General features: G+C 48.4%; 1 protein-coding gene across 1 annotated transcript in view; it reads left to right on the top strand.

The window, feature by feature from the left end:
* Positions 1 to 14,656: 14,656 nt before the first annotated feature.
* HDAC4 (histone deacetylase 4) overlaps positions 14,657 to 17,323 on the top strand; it is a 282,919-nt gene continuing 280,252 nt past the window's right edge. The window contains exon 1 of the mRNA XM_059393840.1: positions 14,657 to 14,743. The gene's annotated coding sequence lies outside the window, so the exon portion shown is untranslated. The remainder of the gene's footprint in view (positions 14,744 to 17,323) is intronic.

The raw sequence follows: 17,323 nt of genomic DNA, 5'->3' as shown, positions 1-17,323 counted from the left end.
TTCGAGGGCCGACATCAGTGGCTGCCATGTCTTTGCATGCCCCCCCCCACCCCAATCCAGACACAGCCCTGGAAAGTACCACGACCGTTGGCTTGTGATTGGAAGTAGTAATTGGCTATCAAGTGCCTTGTGAGTCTGTATTGAGAACGAAATAACTGAAAAACCTCAAGGATCGTTCCGGGAGTTGGCAGCCTTTGTCTTCCCTTCTGCCCCGAGTTTTGGAGAGCACTTCAGTCCCCATTGTGCTCTGCGGGGACGGCTTGTTATCAAGAAGACATAGGCTGTGCAGGACCTTCAAGGGCAACAGACAAAAAATGCACAGACTTTTAGGGGAAGATCGAGGATTTATAGGCAAAATGTAGCTATTCTGAGACTCCCCAATAAAGATATACAACCTGGACAAAAGGTAAGTATTTCACTCAGTCTGTGAAAGCCTGTGAAATTTATTTTTTGCAAGCTTTTACAGTCCACAGCCCTTCCCATTCAATCTTGAATAATAGCATTGAATTGAGCTGTAAAAGCTTCCGAAGTTTGAAGCCTTTTGACAAGTTAATTTAGCAGTATGGTAAAAAGTTTTTCCCCAAGATAGAATAAAGCCATCATATCATGAATGTAGCAGTCATCCAGAGGAAAGAAAACACCATTAGGATTAGAAATGATGTGCTTTATGGAGATAGTTTGTGGTTTCGTGTAATCTACTATCAATATTTCAGGAGAAAGATGTTCCACTCATCATTCAGCTGGAAGTCAATATCTCCACTTAAAACCAACACCCAGGGGCCAGATCACATCTATCTTTTATTGGAAAAATAACATTCTCTATGCAGCTTTCTTTTCTACAGTTCTTTAGATTCTAATTGTGGGTGTTTTCTGTGTGTGTGTGTGTGTGTATGAAACAAAGAGGTTTTTTCTAGAAAAACGCAAGGAAAAGACAGAGGCAATACTTTCTTTATCTACCCCCCCCCAACCTTCCCTCCACACTCCCCCCACTGGCTGCTTTTCCTTGCCCATTCAAAGTGACATAGAAGAAACTTAGTCCCTTTCCTTCGGGAAGGTAGAAGCCAACTGAAGGTAGATTTTTGGTTGGTTGGTTGTTGTTTGTTTGTTTTTAAAATTCAAGGCAGTAACGCAGAGTGCCTGCTTCAGGTTGCTTCTCCAGTTTGCATATGAAGACAGGCAATGAAGCGGACCCATTCTCTCCCCTCCAGCATCTCAGTGGCTGCGGCTGAGAATCTTCAGGGAAGAGAAATATTCACCTATAAATAGGATGAATGGTACAGATCTGGCTTTGTCATGATAGAGAAAAAAGCCAAGAAAAATTAATTATATGTAACAAAGAAATGCTTCAGATGCCATTTGGTCTTGTGCCCTGAATATAAATCTCCAAATGTTTCTCACTTGTATATTTTAGTGGGGAAAAAATAAGATTAAAATTAAAAATCAGATGCCCTATTGTTGAGTTTCTACAGTAGCACAGGGCGGCTGTGAGGCGCGCTCAGCAGTGGCGTGGATCTCATTCCGTGAGTCTTGGGCTGGAGGATAAGGGTAGGTCTTGTGTCAGGACTAGAGGCTCGTGCCAACCTCCCCCCCCACCACCCCCACAAGGACAGGCTCCCAGCTGTGCACAAGCAGAAGGGGAAACATTTTCTGAATGACTCCTACCTTTGGTTTATGGAGCAGAGTGATTTTTCACTGGAATAAGGGAACAATTATTTAATTATTCCTCTTCTACTAGAACATTTTAGGAAGAAAGTGCCCAATGGGTCAGGATTGAAGAAAGAGAAACCAAATTTGTTGTGCTTATAAGAAAAACAATAACTAACGAACTAACTAACTAAGTAAATAAATAAATAAAGCGAATGCTCGAAACCAGCTAGACCTGAGCCTAGCACCAAGCAGGTGCTCTCAGTGCCTACTCTGTGCTGGGCCACAGCGGGGAAATTGGATGGATTATCCCTCCCCTGGCTTCCCCCCAGCCACACAGAATTCCCAGTCTAGACTTCTGTTCTTAGGCAGGTTCTTCCGGCCCAAGTCACCTGTCCCTCACTGTACAAGGAAGGTCATCATGGGGATTCACTGAGAGAGCCCTGTGTGCTTTCTATGTCCTAACTGCATAGACATTTAAATTATGATCAGGAGGCTCTGCTAATCAGCCTAAGTTATAAACAATGGCAATATTTTGAGGGGCAAATGTTTGAAAGATTCATGGAATAATAAAGAATATTTTCACTTCAAAGTGAAATCATGATAAAAACGTTCTTTCTCCTTCCTTCTAAACAAAAGTGACTCAGTTTATCATGGTCACTTGAAGAACAAAATTAACTGTTTGCCTACATTTATATACTCATTGGAACCATCATTATATTTTGGAATTTATTCTGTGTCTAAAGATACAAATGGCTTGTTAGTGAACATGTAATTTGATTTTCCTATAGAAATAACTAATTTCTGTGGAGTCCATAGAATTTAAGTCTTTGTTTTTAAAAGATTTTATTTATTTACTTAAGAGGGAGTGTGACAGGGAGAAGCAGACTCCCCACTGAGCAGGGATTCCCAACGTGGGGCTCAATCCCAGGACCCTGAGATCATGAGCTGCAGGCAGATGCTTAAGGACTGAGCCACCCAGACATCCCTAGAATTTAACTCTTAAGACTGTGAAGAATGAGAGGAAAAATCAAGAATTTAATGGTACAACTGGTAATGCTTCTAAACATAATTTTTAAAAACCGTACAATTCCTGCCTTTTCTGAATCTCAGATATGATGTTCATTTAACACACATTTATGGAGGGTCAGGAGCTGGGCAAAATGGAAAGAGTGTGGCAATGAACAGGAGGCCTGGCTCTAGAGGGCTTCTTGTCTAACGCGGAGGACGAGCAGTTGAGTAAATAACCACTCAGTCTTCAAATACCAATAAAATCCTGAAAGAGAAAGATTCCATTCTTTCGAGTGTCTTCCATATTTGATTACTTGTGTATGTATGCATTTCATTTTGTGTGTCACTTAAATATTTCAAGCTTACAGAAAACTGGAAAGAATAATGCATGAGCGTGCACGTGTACCCACAAGGCTTTATCCCATTTTGTTCTGAGGATTGTCTACAGGTTTTAGCTCTCGGGAATGGAGCTGCTGTGAATTTTTGTATGAAGATTTTCGTGTGAGCATACATTTTCCTTTCCGGAGGGTAAAGACCTGGGAGTAAGGTTACAGGTTATATGACAAGTGAATGTTTACCTTTGATCACAAAATTGTAAAATCATGTTTTGGAATGGCCGTTCTGTTTTGCATTCCCACAAACTACATTCTGCTGGGGCTCACTGTTTTCACTGCTTTCCATGCCAGCCACTCAAACAGGTGTGGAGTGGTATCTCCTCGTGGGTTAACGTGTGTTTCCCGGGGCAAATGCTGTTGTATGTGGTATTCATTTAATTTAATACAAGGATGCCAAATTCATTGATATTTTCCTTCATGGCTTATGCCTTTTATATTCTAGGTAACATATCTTTAAAAGAAGCCCTTCCATGGACCATAAAACTATCCACCCTGCATGTACTTCTAAAACTTTAAAGTTTTGCTTTTCACTGATAGATTTTTTTTTTTCTGGTAAGTTTATATGTTTGATGTGAGACAGGAATTATATTTTGTCTTGTTTTGTTTTTTTTCAGCATGGTTAACCATTTGTCCAACATCAATTATTTAATAATTCTTCTCCCCTGCTCTGTAACAGTCTCTGTCCCAGATCAAGTTTCCATACACATGTGTGTCTCTGTCTGACTCTGTTCTGCTGCTCTGTCCTTGAGCAAGGACCACAGGGTCTAATTCCTAAAGCTTAGAAGATATCTTGACATCTGGTAAATACACCTTCCCCCATCACCATGTACTTAACCAAAATTGCTTTGCTTATCCTGGGCTCTTTGCTTTTTAATGATTTTCAGAAGCAACTTGCCACAAAATTGCATTGAAGTTATAAAATGCATTGGGGACAATGGCGGATTTTACAATGTTGAATCTCCTTATCCATGGATGTGGTATTCATTTAATTTAATACAAGATGCCATTGAATAAAAGATACATCATTATTTTGCATGGGACAAAGAAGGAAAAAGTGCAGCCAATTGATCAATGACCTATGATGCAGCCTAGGTACCCTCAATTTTCAGACATACCCAATTTCTGAGGTGTTAATGTATAAAAAATGTATATTCCCGAACTGATGATTAGTGTATGTCTCCAGTTATTGGTGTACCTTTTTAGTATCCTTCAATAAAGTTTCATAGTTGTATCCATAAATATTTATACAACTTCTATCAGGTTGATCCCTAGGTATCGTGAAGTTTTTGCACTGTCACTGGTATCTTCTTTACAGTTCTGGGTGTGTCCAGATGGCCTTAGGGACACAATGAATTTTGAAATACGGATCTTATACCCAGCAGTCTTGATGGGCTTTCTTAGGAGTTCCTATAGTTTGCCTATAGATGTTCTTGGAGTTAAGTTTCTAACTCCATCATGTTTTGGTAAAAGGAGGTGGTCTGTTAGGTATTGATTCTTTGGAACATGTTGAGAGCCACTTTGTGGCCTAGAAAGTGGCCATGGCCTCATTTGTAAATGGAACATGTTTGCTATTTCAAAGTGCAGAATTCCTTCAGTATGGGAACATTAGTTCATAAACGTGTTAATTTTATGATTCAAATTGTGTGTATCAGTTACTGAAAGAATAGTGTTTCCCACGAGTGTAGCTTTATAAATTTCTCCTGGAAACTTTTCAAAGTTTTGTTTTGAGTTCAAATTAAAGATGAAAAAACTTAAAAGTATCCCCCTGAAGGATTGTCCCTCATGCCAATATGTAGTGTCCACCTCTGCCTGTAATGCATTCTTTCCTTATAGTTGATTTTAACCGATATTATAATAACAGGGAGTTCCTTTCATTGTGTTGACCCAAAACATCATCTTTTTGCCCCCACAAACTATCACCTTTTCATGTTTGGGGCTATCATTTATAAACAGTAGGAAGAAGCATTGTATTTCTAAACCCAAAATGACAGCCTGTCTGGAAAATTTAGTCTGTTTATATTCATTGTGATAACTGGTCCAATCAGATTTAGTTCCCAGTGTTAGTGTAGGTTTTCTGTTTAACCTGCTCTTTTAATCTTCTTCCCTACATGTTATTAGAATGATGGATTTTCTTTCCATTTTTCCTTCCTTTCTTCTCCTGTGCCCCTCCCTGCCGTGTAAGTTGTCTATTCTATTTAAGTCTTTTAGTGCTTTCTTTAAAATTTCTAACAAGCACTTTTTGCCAAACAAAAGCTCAAGTTAAACTCCCAGATTCCGTTTTAAAGATCTTAAAACACTCAACCTCCAATGTCCACTGGTGCCTTACCAGCTCCACCTGGTTGTTATACACCAGGAAGCATCTGTCATTTCATTTTATGCTATTGTTTGCTAGAGCTCACACTTAACATAAGCGTAGATTTACTTGCATATTTACAATTTCTCTGCTCTGCATTTTCTTTCAGCTGACTTGGCTAGGGAGACTCCCTTCAGAGCACTCCTGGAAAAAGTCGTGGCCAGGGCAAAGGGACACGCTGATAGGCTTTCCTCTCAGCCTTTCCTACCATGATAACTATTATCCCACAGGCGAGGGAAGGAAGGGGTTCTGGTGTCTGCTAAGTACATCCATCCCCTGCTGAAACTAACATATTGAAAGAATTCTGAATTCTTAAATTAGCCAAAACATTTTTTTTCCCAGGCATATATGAAACATTTACGACCACTGGCCATGGCCACATACTAGGCCACAAAATAAATGTTAATGCAACCCATGAATTAATAGCATCCACACTTGGGAGGCTAAGGAAATGATCACAGGGCGGGTCTGCAAACCCTTCCAATTCCCTGGGAGACAGATGTGCTGCAGCCGGAAGAACTCCTATGGCGCTCCCACATTCTGTTCTTCTGAAAGGTCTCCTTAGATCAGAGGCCCCAGGAGCAGAGCTGGAGGTGAGGATTCCTGTGCAAATTGTTTATGGAGGGATTGCTCTCAGGAGAAGGGAGGGTCAGCAGGACAGGGCAGGGGAGGAGCCAAGCAAGTTAGAGTAGACGCAGGCCTTGGTCCAGCCCCGTCCTGCGAGGGTTTCAGAAGCATGCCTGGAGTAGCACAGGGGCTTGTCTTGTCTGTCCCTGTCAGTGAGACATCCCTGAGGGGGCCCACTGGGAAGTGAGGGGGCCTCTACAGTTGAGCTAATTCCCTTTGACCAAGGACAGCTCTCTGGAGAAGGATGCAGTTGTGGGCCATTAGCAGACAACTCTCGTAGCAGCAGGGGTTGGGGTCCCGTAGGGTAGAGGAGGAGGGCTCAGGGCCCCACCAGCCATCACTCTCCTACAGGATGTTAACTTCTCCCTCCTTGTCCGCACCCCCCCCCATCTTCATTTGTATAGTTTCCTCAGCTCTGTCTTCCAGTTTGTGAAGAAGAACATTTTCTGTTATTCCTACTCTGCTTTTATCTTCCTCATTGCATTTTTAAGTTCAATGGCCATATTCTTCATGTCTAGGGGTTTTACTTGTTTTTTTAAAACTCATCTTTTCTGGGACATCTGGGTGGCTCAGTCAGTTAAGCATCTGCCTTTGGCTCAGGTCATGATTCCAGGGTCTTGCCCTGCTCAGTGTTGGGGGGGTGGGGTGGTGTCTGTGCTCAGCTTCTCCCTCTGCCCCTCCCACTGGCTCGTGCCCCTCCCTACTCATGCTCTCTCATGCTCCTGCTCTCTCTCTCAAATAAACGAATAAAATCTTTTAAAAACCCTCATCTTTTCTATACCTCCAGCCTTATTCTTTTGTTACATAGTCAATTTTCCTTAACTTCCTTCAACACTTCTAGCGTAGGTACAGGGAACTCTTGTATATTATCTCAGTTTCTTGGGGAGATGGGGAGAAGACGTGATCCGTCTTTTGCTTCTCTGCTGACTCTTGCCCATGGTGAATTACTTCCTTTGGGCTTTATCATTTGAGTTGCGAGCTCATTTTGGGTGAGGCTTTATCTGTGGGCTGGACGTGTTTCCCTTGTTAGAGCTGTTTCCTTCTACCAGACACCCCAAGAATGTCCCCCACCTGGATGACTTTTGATGTGACTTTGTTGGCCCAAGGGTTCCCAGACCCTGCAGGTCTCATGAGCTCAAATCCAACTGAGGCGATCTCTCCTCCCCACACCTCCCGCAATCTTGCATCATCCAACCATGAGTTCTTTGCATGTAGCCTTCAGGGCAGCACCAGAGAAAACAGACCACGTGGCTTGGTGCCATTATAAAGCACAGCCTTGGACTCTGGCTGGGTCCTTGGCAGCCTTTTCTACAGCCCTGCTTGGCTCCCGCTTCAGCATCCCACCAGCACAATTTCCCCATGCGTGGCTCCTGGCAGAGATGTTCAGTGCTGCTGGCTGCTATTATGAGTGGCCTGTCCTGGCTCCTGTGTCTCAGCTGCGAGCATATCTATCAGGTAAGGAAGGTGCTATCTTCCCCGCAGGCTCCCACACCCAGGAACGTGTCTGCAGCCTACCGCACATTCCCCTCTTCCTTCCTACAGTCTTCTCCAGGTTAAGGTTTCTTCTGCCTGGACTTTCCAGCACATCCCTCAGTCCTGAGCAGGAGAGCCCCTAGTCTGGGCTCATGCTCTCTAGCACCTACCCGCTCCACTCCCCTGCATATCCTTCTCCCGAGTGAGAACTCTGTTGGGCCCCAGCTCCCCGTTCTAGGTCCCTGTTCCATGTAACTGGGGCCTGTGAGTCCCTGTCCAAATGGCCAGAACCCATTTCATGAACCCATGTAGGAGCCCCTTTCTCAGCCCATCTCTCTCTGCTGCCATCCGGGCTGAGGGAGCCCAAGGTTGCAGGTGAAGGGAGAGCTTGGCACAGTGGGCTGCGGTGTCCAGAGTGCAAGTAAAGCGTCCTCAGCGCTGTCACAGGGCCAGAGATGGGAGGAGAGGAGAAAAGGGACAAGCCAGGGCCGAGGGCGTGCATGGCAAGGGAGGGGGACGACTCAGAATTCCAGCTACAGAGCAAGGCACGTGTGATATGTGCTCCTGCCTTTGTGAGCCTTACCACAAGGCCACATGTTAAGGATGGTCTGACCCTTCCATCCCCTCCTGCAGGTTGCCCTCTGGGGCCATCTTGGGCTACCTGGCCACTGACATGCCGGAGTTGCCTACCCTGGGACAAAATAAAATCCTTCCCCGTCTTCCCCTCCTGTCTCCCCGACTCTCATCTTCACCGCCTGCATTGGCTGGGCAACCATGCCCAGACCCCCTTGGGCCTGAGGGGTTGCTGTAAGCAATGTCACTAGAATGGCCGGTGACCCCCGAGCCTCTCGGCTGTCCACCTACCCAGTGTGAACTTGCAGTCCTGAAGGGGCCCTCCCATCCCAGTGGCTGCTGCAGGTGCTCAGCTTGGCCCAAGTGCCTTTGGTTGCCTGCCCCAGAATTTCTCCCATGGTCAGGGTAGGTTCTCCTAGGACTCTCCTGGAACTTGTGCTTGCCGGACCTGCAGGTTGGGGACTTCTCACCCGGGTGGTAACCCTGACTCAACGCTCCCACCCCAACTCCTTCCTCCAGGTGGATGCTTCTGGCCAGCAGGGTAAGGCAGCCTCTCCTTGGCCCTCCCTGCTACCTGTCCCTGGCCTCTGGCTCACCACCCCATCTGCCTTGCCCCTGGGCTCACGCTTCCAAGCCCCATGTGACTGGGCTGTGCAGGACACAGGCTAGAACCTAAGCCTGCTCAAACTTGCCTTCTCATCTCTCATTCACTCCGTGTGTCGCTTCCCGGAGAGGTTTCCCCGGGGCCTGGCCCCCTTTCCTCCATTGCTTTCTAGACTTTCCCTCTTGCTCACACCCCTCCCCAGCCTCACCGCCTGCAGACTTCAGCTCCTTCCCATATGGTGATGACCTTAACATTTTATCTCAAAAAACAGAACAGATGAAAACAAAACAAACAAGACCGTCATCTTTGGTAGCCCTTGACTTTCTGCCCAGTCAAGGTCAGCTCCACCTCACCGAGGCTCTAGGCCCAGAACCTGGGGCAGGAGCCCACTGAGCTTCCTACCGGCTGCACCCCCGTTCCTACCTTAATCGGTCTCTGCTGCCTCCATCTGACCTTGGCAGAGCTCCTCCCCCCTGCCCGAGGGCCCTGCATGTCAGTGACCGGCCCCCTGACCCCCTCAGCTATGTGCCCCACAGCTTCCTTAGTTCACTTCAGATCCTTTCAGAGATTTGTCTTTCATTCAAAAGTAAACCAGAGCAGGCTCCCAGGGGAATTGAGAAAGCTGGGATGAGCAAGAAGAGAACAAGGAAAGATATCTCAGACCCTGCACACTGAGAAGGAAACACGGAGAACATCCTGACGGGCTCCTTCCTGTCTTTTTACGATTATAAATGTTTTCATTTATAAAGACTGAGCCATGCTGTAATGACGTCCTATAGCTTTCCTTTTCTTTTTTTCTTTTTTTTTTTTTTTAAAGATTTTATTTATTTATTTGACAAAGAGAGATCACGAGTAGGCAGAGAGGCAGGCAGAGAGAGAGAGAGAGGAGGAAGCAGGCTCCTGCTGAGCAGAGAGCCCGATGCGGGGCTCGATCCAGGACCCTGAGATCATGACCTGAGCCGAAGGCAGCGGCTTAACCCACTGAGCCACCCAGGCGCCCCTAGCCTTCCTTTTCACTTAAAACTCCAATGTGGGTTTCTTTCCATGATATGAACTCTCCTATCTTTGGAAACTTGGAGAGAGATAGAGATTCATACGTCTGTACGGCTATGTCCACGAAGGGTTGTATCTTGCAATCATGGTGCTGTGAATCTTTTTAACTAAATCTTTATCAACATTGATATTTATTCCACTAGGATGAAGTTCTGGAAGTGAAATTGGTGGGTGAAAGAACATGGGAAACTTTCAGGTTTTCTGTGTGTGTCTGCTCAAGGGGCTGCCTGCAAGGTTTGACGCTCACTGTTAGTGTGTCATAGTGTTTATTTCTCTGCATATGCTCTTATCAAATAAACTGTTCTATTTCCTTTATTATTAGGGAACAGAACGTTCAGTCATGTTTACTGGGCATCTCTCCTATTGTGTGTGCTGTTCTTGTCTCTGCTTCTGCGGTGCTCGCTTCGTGTCAGCTTGAAAGCCCTCTCCCTGGGAAGGAGATGAAGCCTTTATGCAACGGGATGTAAATACTAGGCTCCAGTCATTCATCTTTCACATTTATTTATGTTTTGGATCCACCGGGAGGTTCCGCCCCTGCCCGCCCTCCGCCCCCGCAAATGGGGCAGCTGCTGCCTCCACTATTTATTTCTCTTGAGGTAAAATCTCTCCAAGAAAGGCACAACTCTCCAATTCCATGAGTTCTGACACCTGTTTACTCCAGTGCACTTTCCACCCCCATAAAGACGTATATCACCTCCTGGCCTGAGAAGTTCTTCTTGCCAGATTTTCCCCACCCACACCATCAGAGAGGACCAGACTTCTGATTCCTAACCCCACAGATCCTTTAGGGTGGTGCCTGAATTTCATATTAATGGAGTCATATAGTAGATGGCCTTTTGTATGGGACTCTTACGGTATTTTTGATGTTCGTTCCTCTGTCTCAGTAGTTCATTCTCTTTTATCGTTGGGTAATAGTCCCTTGTATGAATGTGCCACCTTGGAAACTTACCTTTCTTTGCTCATGAGACCTCACATTTTAACTGCAACATATTCAAATTTATTAGTATTTCCCTGTGCAACTGTTGGTGGTATTCCTTCTGTCATCTAATCTGTCCACTAACAGATTTTTCTTAGTACTTTCCTGGCTTTTCCTCTTCAATACTTAAATCTTTATCTGATGTGGTATGAATCCAGCTTTTATACTCTTTTCTTCTGACGATTAGCAGGTGCCCTTACCACACTGCTTTCTCCCTGATTGGAAAAGCCGCCTTTATAGGTTTTAAATCCTCACAGCAATGATGTTCCAAATGCTATCCAACTGCCGTGATGCATGCATTTTCCAGCCTGGGAAGTGTCCCCCCGGGGAAGAAGGAGCTGGGACAGACAGACCATGCACGTGCCAGCCGCATCTCAGCTTGGGTTTGCTGCTTTACTTTCTGGGACTTTCCTTTGATCTTGGCCAGTATGTTATTTTCATTATGGAGCCTCGATCTTAGGTTCTGTTTTCTGGGACCACTTTCCCCCCCATTACTCTGCCTTTTTTTTTTTTTTTTTTTTTTTTTTGGGATTGTCCTCAAATGTTTATTCTTCCAAGCTAAAGGTTCCACCATTTGTCAAGTCCCATGATGTTCCACTGGGGTTTAATGTTACATGTAGGTATTTAAAATGTTCTTTGCTAATGTGATTGGAAATTTTCCATCATGTTTTTCTAATGCATATAAAGTGCTAACCACAATGCCTGCCACATAGCAAAACTCGATAAATAGTAGCATTTATAATCATTGATTGAACGTACATCTGAAAGCTATTGGATTTTTTTTTGAATATTTATAATTGGCCACTCTATTGAACTTCCAGATTTTTTCTTTTTTATATGACTCTTTGGGGCTGTTTTTATTTTTGATTGAAAGATTTGTTTCCTTAACACTGGGATTCATTTTCTTTCTGAGACAAAACCCTCTTGAGTTTGGGACTCTATAAAACATCTTCGTCTGAAGCCCCAAGTGGATGTTGCCTGGAACCCCACCTGTCCCCTTGGGTTCAGTGTTAGAGACCTTCCTCTCTGTGCACACATCTACTGTCCTAATCCTTCTTATTGGCCGTCTCCTTCAGGCAGACATGCCCTCAGACACCAAGAGCAGACCCAGATGCTCAGGCTCCCATGTTCTTCTCTGGAAAAGGTGAGTGGGGTTCTTGCCTCACTCTTCAGAGGAGCTCTGAGAACAGCAGGTGAGGCTCACCACATCACAATACGACTACTTATCCCTTATGCAGTTCTACCTTTTTATTAATCTTGCCCCTGATTAGACCCCATAACTCTCCCATGGGACTGTTTCTCCACGCACATCTCTCTTATGTTGTATTTGTAAAATTAATTTTACTAGACATATGCATTTCCCCAGCATTTTCTGATTATTGTATATTACATAATTCATGAAACTCTGTAACTTAATTTTTATCATCTGAATCTCATTCATCCCTAGATTCTGTCTCCCCTTATATGAACATTTGATAAATGTACCTCTTCTGTCATCAGCCAGATCACTAGTAATTTTCTTCAGCTATGTCTTTTGTTTTAAAATTCTGCAATTCACCATTCATTTGCTTCAAAGTTAAGCTATCTTAGGATAGGCATTTCTACTTCGAATGCCCAAGGTTTTCTAATCATTACTTATTTCAATATATTTAAAATATTGAAAAATTGTGTCCTTTCACTTTGAAAATTCAATTTTTACTGACATAGCTACATTTTTTCCTCTGGGTGTCAATGATCAAGACCAGTATTAAAACGAATTTCTGCTCATTTCCAAAAGGAAAGGCCCTTAAGATGAGCAAATACATCTCCACCAGCACTCCCCCAGGCCGGCTTTGTCACAGATACCTGATCTGTCGTCTCCAGGATTATCCTAAGACTGATGATCAAATTGACCTGTTTTCTGATTTTAAGTTTCGGGGGGAGTTGACAGATTCTCCACCCCCACCCCCCGCCCCCAAGTTCCTTAATATCACAAATAAAATAACACCAGAAAAGCTAATTTTATCTCCAGAAAAAGCATCTGGGCCATAAAACTTGGAAAGGTTGAGATTTCAGTGGATGAGTGAAGGGTATCAGCCTTGTTAGGAGATGTGATGCTGGAAACGGAGGGCAGCCCCTCCCTTCACCCAGCAGGTGATTTCCGAGGACCTAATCACCGCCCCCAACTTCTCCATAGATTTTTCTCAAGTCACGACAGTGGTCTCAAGCTGAGGGGACGTTCCTTTTGCACGGGACCCGCCCGTGTTTATCTTCCGTGCACTTCAGAATAATGCCAGTCCAAGTTCCTGTCGGCAGAGCCTGGCCAGTGAGGACATTTTGGCACGAGGGAAAAAAACAAAAACACCCAAACACCTTGGATTCAGCTAAATGATCTCTCTAGATTATGCTTTCTAGGAAAGAAGCTGGTTTAGTGACGGGACATATTGAACGAAATTCGAGATCCCAAGTTTTTGGCGTCCCCAGTTTGGGTTCTGACACACCTGGACAGGTTTCAAAGTACTCGGCCAGGTACAAAGTTTTAGGGACGCGAGCTAAGCGTCCGCATCTTCACCCGAGGAAGCGCGACACCCAGCAGCCTCCGAGAGCAAGCGGCCCGGGGCCGCCGCTGCGCCGCCCGCACGCAGGTGTGCACGCCAGGCCAGCGCCCCCCCACCCACCCGCACACCTGTCGCAGGTCCTCCCTCCCTCCGGGCGACACCCGTGACGCGAGAGCAGCAAGCGTGCCGCGGCCGCAGGGCTGAGGGCGCTGCTAAGACAGAAGCAGGTCGGGGGTCGGGGTCGGGGCCGGGGCCCCTGCGCGCTCGCGGACCGACAGCCCGGAAAGCCCCGCGGGACTCGAAGGGCCACTCCACACCGCCCAAAGGACCCCAAGCGCCGACGGGTCGACGAGGACTAGCGCTCGCCCCAAAATTCGCCGGCGGCGCAGGCGCGGTGGACCCACCTCCCGCCCCCGGACAGGCCAGCGGGCCCGTGCCCCCTGCCCGGGAGGCCGCGTTCCCGCCGCGGGGCAGGGCGGGGCCCGCCGCGCCTGCGCACTCGTCCTCTGAGCCGCCCCTGCGTCCCCGGGAGCACGCCGCACCACGTGATCGCTGCCAGTAGCCAAGATGGAGGCTGCGGCCAGGCCCCAGCGGCCCCCTGCCTCAGCGTGAGCACAAGTGTGTGCCCGCTAGGCGATCAGGCACGCGATCCTGACCACTAGACCGGCGCACAACAGTTCTCCGGGACTGCTAAGTGGAGCTCGCCAGGGCGAGGGCCCATGTTTACAATCACAACCCGCTCGACTCCCTGCGCTTTCTCAACCGCGAAGCGCCCAGCGGCTGGCGCCTGGAGCGTCCTTTGATAACCCCGCCCCCTAGGATTGGCATCTCGGGCAGCCAATGGGGACCAGGACCTGTGCTGGGAGGCGGGCAGAGGTGGAGCATCCCTGACTTTTGTAGGGCGTCTGGCCTGGCGGTTGGTGGCCATGGGACGAGGGGTGGGAGCACACGGGGCGGTACTCGGGGACGCTGTGGGCCAATGGAAGGACGTCCAGGCGGCCGGGGAGGGCGGCCCGAGGGCGGGGCCGAGCCGTAATTGACGAGCTCTTCGTTAGAAATCGGACAGTGGGGAGGGGCCCGAGAGGGGAGGTGATGCAAGGCTGGCGCAGCCAATGGCTACGGAGCCGCCGGCTGGGGGGCGGGGCCGAGGCGGCTGACGGGCGTCGGGCGTGGCCTATCAGCGCCCAGCTCCGTGCTGGAGGGGGGAGCGGCATCATGGTTCAACGTGGGTCAATTTTTTGTGAATGAGGAGGGGAGGTTGTGGGGCCGCCGCCGCGGAGCACCGTCCCCGCCGCCGCCCGCGCCCGAGCCCGCGCGCCCGCCCGCCCGCGCCGCCGCCTCAGCAGCCTGGGCCCGGCGCGCCGCGGCCGCGTCCCCGCTGTCGCCGCCGCCCGAGCTCCCGCCCGCCCGCCGCCGGCGGTGGTGGTGGCGGCGCAGGCTGAGGAGATGCGGCTCGGAGCGCCCGCGCGGGGCTAGAGCGCCCGCCCCGCCGCCGCGGTAAGCGCACCCCGGCCCGGCCCCGGCCCGCGGGCCATTGTCCGCCCCCCACCCCCCCCCCCCCCCCCCCCGGCCGTCGCGGGCCCGGCAGGTGGACGCCCGGGTCCGCACCCCGGCCCCGGCCCCGGCCGGTGCGCAAGGCCGCGCGTGGCGCCCAGCCCGTGGGTTTCCGGAGCGGGAGCCCGAGCCCGTCCTGCACTCTTCGCTGCAGCCCGGCGGCTGAGGCCGGGCCCGGACGGCCGGCTGGCCTGGGGGGAGGGGGGAGCACGCGCCCGGCGCCCGCCCAGGCCGAGCCCTCGGCAGGTGGGCCGGGGGGCGCCCGGAGCCGGGCGGGCGCCGTTTATGTAACTTTGTCCAGGGATGTGAGTTTGCAGAAAAACGTCCCTGCCCGGGGCTCGCGGCGCGGGTGCCCCGGTCCGTGACGGGAGGGGTGGGGGTGCTGCCCGCGCCCCCGGCTGGGTGCCCGCAGGCTTTTCACAGGCCGAGATGTGGCCCCGTCCTGCCCAGACAGTGGGAGCCGCGATTCCCGACATTGCAAAAGCACACCACGGGATTGTAAGCAAATTATCTCGTATTTACATTTAACGTTGGAATATTTGACACTGTTACAGCACGAGACCGCGCGTATCAGTTGGAAAGGCCGGGGGTGGAACCCAGTGTACTCATTTAATGCACATCAAAAATTTGTAATAACTTGCAGCAGCTGATATGAGTGTTTTCTTTATTGCATGTTGTAAATTGACCTGCTGTGACACAATTTTCAAATAAAGCGTTGCAGAAATTAAACTTAAGTTATTTTAAAACTAATGACTTTCTTAACTAAATCTTAATTGCATTACTGTAGAGACCTGCCTAATTGCTTGCTGAGAGCCGGGCTGCCTGCCCTGGGTGAGGGAGGAAGGGGCCTGGGCAGTTACTTTGCTTTCTCTCTTTTCTCTACTCAGGCTTTTCTGTTTATTTCCCACCAACCACCTAAGCATGGAAGGCCTGGGAGTAAACATGTAAACAGCCCTCACCCAGTGCCAGCCCAGCAAGATTCGGGGAATGCTGGTGGGTTTGCACCTTGGCCTGGTTTCACTTTTTCTTTTGTAATACGATCGTGGTTGCCTGGAGTTTTAATTGCCTGTGATAATTCCGCGCATTAGGTTAGGGATGGTTCTACGAAACTGATGTGGTTTCAGAATCGAGCCAGGGAAGGTGGTGGTTGGTGACGATCAGGGAAAGGAAGGAGAGGCATCGAATCAGGAAAACTCAGCTGCTTGTACACGAATATACACTCCAGCAATTACAAAGCAACAAAAGTTATTGCAGAATTTTGCAGTAACTATGGCAACACAATTACTCTATTATAATTGGAAATGCAAAATGCCACCCTGTTAGAAGTTTCATCAGAATGGAGTTTTGGATATCAAAAGTAGGCGAGATTTATTTTTTTTTTTCAGGTAGCTCCTGAGAATTCTAAAATCTGTGTTCAATTATCTATTTTTAAGACTGATCAAGCTTTCCCAGATATTCTACTCCCTTGGATCTGTGGCATCTTTCCCCAGAATTCACATTTGTGTGGGAGGCAAGTATTTTCCTGCCTTAAAAACCACACACCCTGACACATTGTAAGACTTCTATAGCTTTCTGGGTTCTGGGCTTTTATTTTAAAGATCAAATACCATCCTAAAGAGAGCGGTAGTCAGAAGAGGAGCGGGATTAATGCAGCAGGCAGATGGAACACTGCCCTCTTTAGGGTTAGTTGCATTCTCCGGCAAGCTGGCAGCAGGAGAGCCTCTGGGGGAGTCTCTGGGGGAGCCCCTGGGGCTGGGGGTGTGGGGGGTGGCGAGCGGATGACTGTGGACTCCGGTCAGCCTGGATGGCCTAGGGAACAAGGACAGATGTGGCCACAGCAGCCCCGAGCCAGAATGTTCTGTGGTCAGCAGCTTCCAAGCCCTGCAAAATCAAACTGTCCACATGCCATGTTCTCAGAGGCCTTGGGGGCTGTTGCTGTAGCAAGGTCGACAGAGTGGCATGGCACCCTGGCCATGTGCCGTTGGAGTGGCTGATCTTGACTTTCAGCAGTCAGAAACCTGCTTTATAAAGCTGTCTCTCTTGATGTGTACCAGGGGAACTCCAGTTCTGGAAGTTTCCACACATTGTGGGGTTGCTGCAGTTTAATTTCGTTATAACTCTTTCCTTTTAACTACTGCATATTTATGCCCAGTAATCGACTTCCATTTCCCAGCTTCATTGTGAGGTTTCAATGCAGCATGAATGGCTTTGAATTTCTCATCCTTTGATGTTGGGGGTGGCACCAGAGGAAAGGCGACTTTGTGCCGTCTTAATTGCCAGAGCAGAAGAAACATTTCATCACTCCTGTAGAATCCAGCCATACCGTTCTCTATTGAAAACGGCTGGGCTTTCATCGCTCAGAAGCTTCCCTGAGTAATAGATTAATACCTGATGTAGGGAGCCGGAAGGGGGGCCGGGGGGGTGGAACTCAGGGAACGGGAGACAACTGCTGCGCTGGGAGGCCGCGGGCGACAGGCTGTGGCCAGGCTTGTGTTCCTGGACCAGAATCGATGACTGCAGCTG

This window comes from Mustela nigripes, chromosome 3 (genome assembly GCF_022355385.1).
Source record: "Mustela nigripes isolate SB6536 chromosome 3, MUSNIG.SB6536, whole genome shotgun sequence".
NCBI lineage: Eukaryota > Metazoa > Chordata > Mammalia > Carnivora > Mustelidae > Mustela > Mustela nigripes.
Note: the sequence above shows the minus strand (reverse complement) of the source record. Positions and strands in the feature narration are given on the sequence as shown.